General features: G+C 33.8%; 1 non-coding gene across 1 annotated transcript; it reads left to right on the top strand.

The window, feature by feature from the left end:
- Positions 1–1,020: 1,020 nt before the first annotated feature.
- On the top strand, positions 1,021–1,126 carry LOC127099175 (small nucleolar RNA R71). The gene has a single exon (XR_007793715.1). It is a non-coding gene; the product is annotated as a small nucleolar RNA R71 (small nucleolar RNA).
- Positions 1,127–9,918: the final 8,792 nt, after the last annotated feature.

Genomic DNA, 9,918 nt, shown 5'->3' on the forward strand with positions numbered 1-9,918 from the left:
TTTTTTTAAGTCTTTGCGGATATGGGATTGGTGGTTTGTACGGGGAAGGTGGTTTGTAAGTTTTACCCTTGGCTTCTCCTTCTTGGTCGGTTTGTTTTTCGGGTTCCACTGGTTCTTCTCCTTGGTTTGTAGGTATATTTTCTTTAGAACCTTTGGACTCTCTCCTTGTTGGGTTATGAGGCCCTTCGTAAGTGGTCCTACTTTGTAATGAGATAGCGTTAGCTTGCCCTCAAGGGTTGAGTTGAGGTTGTCCAGGGAATTGTCCTCCAGGTGTAGTTTGTGGGACTTGGTTTTGTGCTACCTGTGAGATCTGGGTTTCAAGCATCTTGTTGTGAGTGATTATCTGATTAACCTTGGTCCCTAATTGTGTTATCAGTTCGTTTACGTGAATGTTCTAGTTTAGGAATTCTTTATTTTGCTGAGTCTGGCCTGATATAAAGTTCTCCATGATCTTCTCAAGGTTAGACTTCTGGGGCACAACTTGCATAGGTTGATTTGGTTTTTGGGCTTGATAACCTTGTGGTCTTTGAGGTGCATAATTTTGGATAGGGTTCTGGTTTTTATAGGAAATATTCGGGTGATTCTTCCATCCAGGGTTGTAGGTGTCTGAAAAAGGGTTACCTTGGGCGTAATTCACTTGGTCGGTGTTCAGGTCGTTCAAAAGGTTACATTTCGCCGATTCGTGTCCTTTAGATCCACAAAGTTCACACTCTGTGTGGACTACCACTGCAATGTTAGTGTTTGTAGAAATATGTTCGACCTTAAGGGCTAAAGCGTCCATTTTCGCCTACATCATGTCCATAGAGCTTATCTCATGTATTCCACCTTGGGTCTCCTTTTTCTCTACTGATGCTCGTTCAGTTCCCCATTGGTAATGGCTTTGGGCCATATCCTCAATTAGGTCACAAGCTTCAGGGTAAGGTTTGTTCATCAACGCGCCACCAGCGGCAGCGTCGATGCTCATCTTTATGTTATAATGGAGTCCATTGTAGAAGGTATGAACGATCAGCCATTGTTCTAGGTCATGGTGTGGACAGACTCTTAATAGCTCTTTGTATCTCTCCCAAGCTTTAAAAAGTGATTCTCCTTGGTTTTGAGTAAATCTAGTTATTTGGTTTCGAAGAACAACAGTCTTACTAGGGGGAAATATCTAGCAAGGAATACTCTTCTAAGGTCTTCCCAGGTAGTTATTGAGTTAGCTAGAAGTGAATCCAACCATGAACGTGCTCTATCTCTGAGGGAGAAAGGAAATAATCTTAAACGAATCGCATCAGGTGAAGCACCGTTGGATTTAAAGGTGTCGGCCAGTTGGATAAAGACTTTTAAATGTTGATTTGGGTTCTCAGTAGCGAGACCCGCGAATTGGTTCTGTTGCACTAATTGCAGTAAAGATGGTTTTAGTTCGAAATTGTTGGCAGGAATGAGGGAGTTTACCATACTAGAACTAGGTTCCTCGTCAGAGGGTTGGGCAAATTCCTTAAGAGGTCTCCGGTCGCGATACTCGGCCATAGCTTTCTTAATTCGGATGAGTAAGAGACGTGTACGAGTGTAACATTCGGGTTCCGCTAAGGGATCTACTAAATTTCCGGTACTACGGGTTCTTCGCATTTACCGGCTAATAATGCCTTAGTCTAGACGGTGTAACGACAGGGTACGAAATTTGACGAAGTTGGTCCCCGGCAGCGGCGCCAAAAACTTGACCGATTCAATTCGCAAGTGCACGAATCACGTCAGAGTAATATAAAAGAATATCGATCCCACAGAGACCAAATCGTCAATCTATCGATTACTATTGTTACAATATTTATCTAAGGCGGTACAAAAGAGATATTGATGTCATAAAATAACATTAAATAAAGGAAATGATAAATACAGTGTAGATAAAGATAGGCTTGAATGTAATTCACGTCAGTTAAACGATGTTTCAATTGTCTAAATAGAACTACTTATGGGGCAATATTTTATAGTCTTGAAAAGAATCCATTTAACAGGAACTGTCGCTTTCGCGTATTCAGAACCGAGTTTACCCTTAAATTAAGGCCTTTTGTTGTCAATTATAAAAGGTGCGCAGAACGCTAAATTAGTAAACTTATTTTTAAGAAATAAGACTCGTAAACTTAGTTGAAAAGTGATTTTGATTTGGAAAGTTTACCCAAGGAGTTTCCTGATTTTAAATCTATCAACGCGTCCGAAAACAGTTTCAAAAATCATTTTTCCTTAAAGTGATAAAAATTCCTAGTTAACTAAGTCAGGGTGCTTTTGCACTCCTTGAGTAGTTAAAACTAACCAAGTTTGTTTCAGAAAACTCGAATTAAAAATCAAAACAGCCTTTAAAGCATTTCTACAAATTCAATATGTGAAACATCTCTTTAACCACGATCCTTACACTCTAACCTTTGAAAGATTTAGCCAGACATGGTAATACAAACAAATACAACGATGTTGAACATGATGAAAAGAAGTTTAGAATGTAAGGCGTGAAGAACAAGTAAAGCGTGTAAAACGATTAAAACGAGCAATAAAGATAACGGCGAGAAAATTAAATAATCTAAAGACGATGACAAGGAATTAAATAAAATAAAGCATGACAAGAAATTAAATAAAGTAAAGTGTGGCAAGAAATTAAACAAAGTAAAGCATGACAAGTAAAATAAATAAAAGCGATTAAATTAGAACCTGCTCCAAACGGAGGCTTTAAATCTGGTACAAGGAAAATAAACTTTTGACTTTGAAGATAAAGACGACAGCAAAATCAAAGTGCTCCAACTCAATTACACTACGGTGCGATAACCCCTCGATGTGACGGATTACCGCTTTTACAGATGATAATATAGTCTTAGTGTTGTAAACTAAGTTGGATGATTTGGAAATGAACTAGAACGACCTATTTATAGAGGAACTCAGCAGCATGCAAAGACCATGATGCCCTTCAACTTCTCCTTAGTGGGAACGTGAAATGCAAAGGTGGAGCCCGCCACCCCTTCATGGCGCCCGCCATGTGTGTGAATGGGAAAGTTCATGGGATCGTGGCGGTTTCCTCCTGGTTGAGGGCTGATGTGTCATGGCTTCTCCTATAGCGGCTGCCATGCATAACGCCATGTGTACAATATTTGCCGAAAAACCCTAACTTTTGGTCTTTTTGCTTCGTTTCTTCTAAAAAGGTCCCGAAAGAGGTAAATACCTGAAAACAACATAAAAGAGAGCATAACACAAGCAAAATGATAATAAAGACCTAATAAACATGTGAAATCCGAGTCAAAAACGCGGTGTGATTTAGTGTGATCAAATGTCCATACTTTTGTCAGTTATAGCATTAAATATGGCTTTTGTTAGGTTTTCTTCCATCGCCATTTCCTCTACCTGCACCACCACCTCTGTGATTGCTTTCGTTTGAGTATTGTCTCTGATTTGATAAACTAATTTCTTGTTGGTTTCCTCTATCAGTCGAATTATTGTAACTTCCTCTACCTTTGTTACCATTTCATCTTCCTTTTTCTATCTTTTATTTTGTTGAATGCGTCTTCAAAGGTACATCACTCTTTGTCTTACTTGCAGATCTTTTAGCCATTCTCTGTTCATGAGATTCAAATGTCCATTGAAGTTCTTCTTTTGTCATGCTTGATAAATCTTTCTATTCTTCTATGGCTACTATCACGTAATCTAATTTTAGAGTCGATGACCTCAAGATCTTTGTAACTACTGATCTTAATGTCAATAATTCTCCACACGTCTTGATTTGATTCACAGATCTTGTTAACCTAATGAAGAAATCAATTATGTTTTCACTTTCTTCGATATGAAGCAATTCATATGTTCTTTTGTAAGTTTATAACATCACCTCTTTCACCTTTTTAGCACCTCCAAACGATTTCTCCTGGATGTCTCATGTTTCCTTTGTTGAGTCTACGTCACCAACTTTCTCAAAGTTGTCTGGATCAACATATTGATGGATTATAAAGAGAAATTTATAATCTTTTTATATTCAAATCTTTTTGTGAAATATTATGTTCATCCGTAGTATTCTCTCAAATTGGTGTTACTCAATTCTTCACAAGATCCCAAAGATCTAGATAACAGAAAACAGTCTTCATTTACTTACACCAATTTTCATAATTCTTACCATTTAAGATAGGAAGATTTGCTGAAAAATACTTGTTCGGATGAGAAGTCACTACGATATGCCTCCCAAGAATCGCAACCTAACTCGATATCAGATCTTGGAATTAACCCTAATCTTGAAGATAATCTGAATCAATCTTAATTTAACGAGAATCAATCTCTCTGATTGATCTTTCTTCTCGTTCCTCACTCGTCACTTGAGTGATTCAACCAATCCTTGATTGCAAGATTATTCCATCGCATAATGATGTGAGAAGAAAAGAAATACGTGAAGGAGAATTGGGGAAGAAAAGAGAAATTACGGTTTTGGGAGAAAGGGAAAGAAGATGGTTCAAAACTTCAACAGAGTTTTTTTCTCTCTGCATTTTATTACTAAATTTCTCTTATTCAACTTCTTACAATAGTATGGTACCTCCCTATTTATATATGAAATTACATGCACACCGAGTAATCTTTAACTAATTCAACTAACAAATACTAAGTTTTTAACTCTATCGAGGTTAACTCCTTCGATATATATCTACTTCAACTCTGTTGAATGTTTAACACAAAGAATTACATATTTAACCATTCTTTATGTTACATTTAAAACCTCTTATTAATTTAATTTTCTTTGTTTCTTTTAATTATAAAAAAAAAACTTGTATCTTTAACCAATTAATTAATTACAAAACATCCTTATTAGTGAGACTGCTACAACATCACATCTGGCTGCTTCACCAACAAGGCACTTGCAGTTGCACCACTCAGTTGTTGTGGCCCCTTCAATAGAATTGGCATTGTACCTGATTTGTTAATGCTCACATTACTTTCAAGCTTTTCCACCCATCGCACCGCCATTTTTTATTTAGAGTTTTGAAAAGAAAGGAAATAAACAGAAATATTTACAGCGAAGAAATAACGACTCGGGAATGGAATGATAGTTCAAAAACTCAAATCTATTATTGTGTTTCTCTCTAAATTTTTCTCCAGTAAAACGTTATGCACGTGAATGAAACATGTCGATAATATTAACCAGCAGAAATATATCAATTTGGCAAGAAGCTGATTTGCTGCTGGTGTAATATTATCTACTGTTTTCATTCATGTGATGCAATTTCGATTTCACAGTTCTATCTTCATCTTTTTCATCATATGTAGAGTTTTATATTGCTTCGACTACCTCGGATACCACTGTGAAAATGGGAAACTCATTATTATGATGATGCCCAATAATCCAAAAACAAACCAACTGCAACCTATTTTTGGGAAAAGGCCTATCTCAGCAATAGAAAGGGACTTGCCCGTGACTCTCCAAAATACAAAAGATGCTTTATTTTGTTTTACTTATGCATGTACTTTTGGATTTTTTTGTGGTTTACATGAGAGGAAAAAACAACAACAATTAAGATTTATTTTAATAAGTGGAGTTGGTACAAACTACTCTATAAGTTTCTTTTATATTTTTACTAGATATTCCTCTACTTTTAATAATTTGATTATGCTTTATTTGATATATTCTATTTGTTACACAATTCTTCATCAAATCCCTAACCTCTCATTTAATTTCTCCATCAATTCTCGATGTAAAAACTATATCAATTTGCAAAAAAAACATATATTTTAGTGCTAACTTTTAGATGTGTCATGTAAGAACAATTAAAATTAAAGTAAGAATATAAGGACTTAGGATTTAATCAAGGTTCAATCCTATTATTATGGGAAAATCGTATATGTCTCTCTATCATGTAACCTCACATTAGTGGAGACTTCCTTATACATATCATGAATAACCTGATTATAAGTGATCTCAACCTCTTTCTTTTCTAGAGCTTTCTACAAAATCACTCTAAGCACTTTATTATACATATTTTTTAAATTAATGAAATTAAATGTAAGTCTCATTGATCCATACACGTTGTAAAAAATAGACAGCTTCCATAGTCGACTTCCTAAGTATAAAATCAAATTAGTTAAAAAAATAATTTGAGTCTTTTTTAACCATCGTCACTCTTTCTCATAACTGCTCGGTATGACTCATAAGTTTAATCTTTCTATCATTTGCATAATTTTGTATATCTCCCTTATTCTTATATATTAGAATTAAATTATTTCTTCTCCATTCATCTGACATTTGATTTGACCTTATAATTTCGTTAAAAGGTTTAGTGAGTCATTCAATGATTCTATTTCCAAGATTTTTATACACTTCATTAGGTATTAGGTATGTTTTCTGCCTCAACCTCTTTGTTACTATCTATCTTTTTCAACTCTTTTTTTATCTCGTAATTTTTAATTCGACGATAGTAGTTATAGTTTCAACACTCTTCTCTAATTTCTAGCCTATTAGAGTTCGATAAGATCTCACATTCTTCATTAAATAAATTGTAAAAATACTATTTGCATCTATCTTATATATTTTATTCAAGAACTAAAACTCAACATTCTTCATCTTTAACACACTTCAATTGATCAAAATCTCTTATTTTTATTTCTCTTTCCTTAGCAAGCCTATATACATTTTTTTCTCTCCTTGATTCCTAAGCATTTTTTTGCCTAAAACATCTCTCAATGATATTGTGTTAGAAAATTCTTTGTTTTTCATCCTTCAAATGTCACCACTTGATCCGTAAAACTCCTATGTGGCCTCTCCTCTTCACTCTCTTCGCGAATCTTATATATATAATTAATATTATATGTTGGTTAGTCAAAATCTCTTCAAATTTAATTTTACAATTCAAACAAATCTTCTTATTTATTTATCTAATAAGATATAAATATATTTGAGAACATATCACCAACTCTCCTATGTGATAAAGTGTCCATCTTTTTTCCTAAAACACATGTTTTCTATAGCAAGATCAAAAACTAACAAAAAATATATGATAGATTTGTCCGCATTTACCTTTGTGAGGCTATACCCCCTAGTAAAGGACATCTCTACATTATCTACTAACAACGTTGAAGAGAGACAAGAGAAATGTTTATGCATTGTTACAAGAGATCTCTTATGATTAGCACATAACTTGACAAAGATATTTGTACAAGAGTTTTCTTATCTGAGAATATAACCCTTAATTAGATAACTTCATATTAGCTCCAAGAGATTAGCATAATGATGAAATCCTAGTGTTCCCTTCTCCGCTAACTAAACGACCTGGAGGGAGTAGTAAAAGCATGTGATTTTTGTGAACAATATCACTCAACAGAGGGTATTTACTACTAATAATTCTTGAATCTCTATAAATAAAACATTTGACAAGCTCACACTACAATTATAACCAAACCCAAATTAGCCATTTGATTTACGACCAAGTAACTATATTTCGTATAAAATTTAAGAAGTTCACACTATCCTTTGCGGAAAAATAGAAAGTATTGTGTTGAAGTATATCTTAAAACCTTGAGTGATGAATAGAAAGAAAATATGTTTCAATATTTCTAGAAATAAGAACATTAGAAAGTGGTAGAAAAGTTAAATGGTGATGTTAGGGGTGGTCTAGAAAGTGGAGACCAAAGATGGCGGCAAAAATTGTGGTGGAGACAGGATTGGGTTCGTCTAATGTCGTGGTAGCCATGGTGGCGTTAGTCCTGTGGTGTTAGGGGAGTCTGGAGGGTTGTGGGCGATAGGCTCGGATCGCGCGGTTCGCAGATATCGACATTGTCGTTTCAATTTGTGGATTCGTTCGTTAATGTTAGAATATTATAAATAAATTTTCTATTACTTTAGAAATATTATAAGATACTTAAAAATATACTCTAAGATAGAAATTGAGACTTTAAGATAATCTAAATTAATATAAAGGATATTATAAGATATTTATAAAAAAAATTATTCTATCAGTTAATAGGTTGAGTTTACGATTCATTAAGGATCTGTTAGTATTTATAAATATGTATTTCTACCATTCATTTCATTACAACCTTCAGAATGTAATCTGCAACGCAAAAGGAGAGGGTGTCATTCCTATGAAAAACTTAGAGACGAAAAGGTAGAAATTCATGTGATTGTATTTTTGAAATTAGGGAAACCTTTGAAAGTATCAAGGGAATATATATATATATATATATATATATATATATATATTATATATATTAATATTATATTATATATTATATATATATATATATATATTATAGAGAGAGAGAGAGAGAGATGGAAAAATATTATGCTAGAAAATAGAGTTTGTTCTTCGAAACTTAGATGACTATTTTCTTATAACTTTTTTGTAATCTCTTGGAATAATTATTTGAAGTATAGTGAATCGAAGAGTTGCTATTTTCCCCTAGAATATATTGGTTTGTTCGAACTGGGTAAACAATTTTCTTTATGGTCTTGTCTTTTACCTTTCTCTTGCTTGTTGTGAATTTGTTATCACTGATTATAGGTTAATTTGGTTGCTTTAAGGATCATTTATTTTGGTTGTCATTGTTCTTTGTCCCAACATATTAAATTTTTTGGTGTGTTTGAACTCTAAATAATTATATCAAGTGCTTTAAATTATTCTATCAATTCTTCACAACAAGCAACACCCATTGTGGGGCAAATGGATTTTGTTTACAAGTGAGCATAATGGATTCTAAAGAGAATTGGATCATGAACTCGGGTTATTCTTATCACATTTTTCCAAGAAAAAAACACTTTGATACTTTGAAGCTGGAGAAAGGTGGATTAGTTCGCCTTGTTGATAATAAGGATTGTAATATTCATGGTATTGATATGGTCAGACTTAAAATGTTTTATCATCGTGAGTTTCTTTTTTACATCGTGAGATAAGTTCTAGAGTTTAAACAAAATTTATTATCCATAAGCATTTTTTATGATCTAGTCTATTGCACTAGAGTTGAATATTGGATGTTAAAGATTTTACATGATGGAAAGATCATGGCTAAATGGTAGAAAATATGTGGGTTATATATTTTAAAAGTTTCTATTATTGTTATTCATTCATCATCAGTTAGTGATCAGTTTCATGACAAGAATAAGTTAGGAGATTTGAGGTCAAGGCATGGTCGATGTATGAATATTGTTTTAGAGAACTTTAGTGAATTTTTCAAGTGACAATGGATTAAAATGCATTTAGACGCTTAGTTAACATTGAGTTTCTAGGTTAAGGCTTGTGCCGAAACAACTTACCTAGTCAACAGGTGTTCATTTAAAGGGATAGGCTTCCAGATACCTATGATTATTTTTAGTAGAAAGCCTAAAAACTTATTTTATTCGAAGATCGTCAAAACTTTATTTATTTATCAAATCAAGCTAATTCATCTTGATTTTAAAGTTGAAGATTATGTCTTTAATGGTTATAGATAAGGTGGGAAGGTTTATGGGTTTTGGGAAGTGGAAACTAGAGGATCGGAGTTCATCATTTGTAGATGCATTACTTTTAGTGAGTCATGTTCGAGGAGGAAAAGTAAAAAGACCTAAAGATGAAGCTTTCAGAAACTATAGAGGAGAAGAGTGGGTTTGAGGTGGGGGATTCCTACTATGGGTACTAGTAATAGTGAGAAAATTATTATAGAGGCCTCCAATTTTCATTTGAATCGAGATAAGGTAAGGAAGAAGATTGTATCATCTCAAAGTAATGGTCATGTTGGTCTTAGGTGTTGTGCTTTAAAAGTGGTTGAAGGGTTGCAAAACTAAAAAACATTGACCTTCAGAGAGGCATTCGAAAGTATGTGAGGTCAAATATGGTTGAAGAACCATGCTTCTAGACTTGTTAGATTACCTAAGCCTGAAATAATAATTGAAAGCAAGTGGATGCAAGTGGTTAGATCAAGGTTCAAGTGTGGCTTGAACTTAATCAAGGTTCTTGAATA

Source organism: Lathyrus oleraceus, chromosome 6, assembly GCF_024323335.1.
Source record: "Lathyrus oleraceus cultivar Zhongwan6 chromosome 6, CAAS_Psat_ZW6_1.0, whole genome shotgun sequence".
NCBI lineage: Eukaryota > Viridiplantae > Streptophyta > Magnoliopsida > Fabales > Fabaceae > Lathyrus > Lathyrus oleraceus.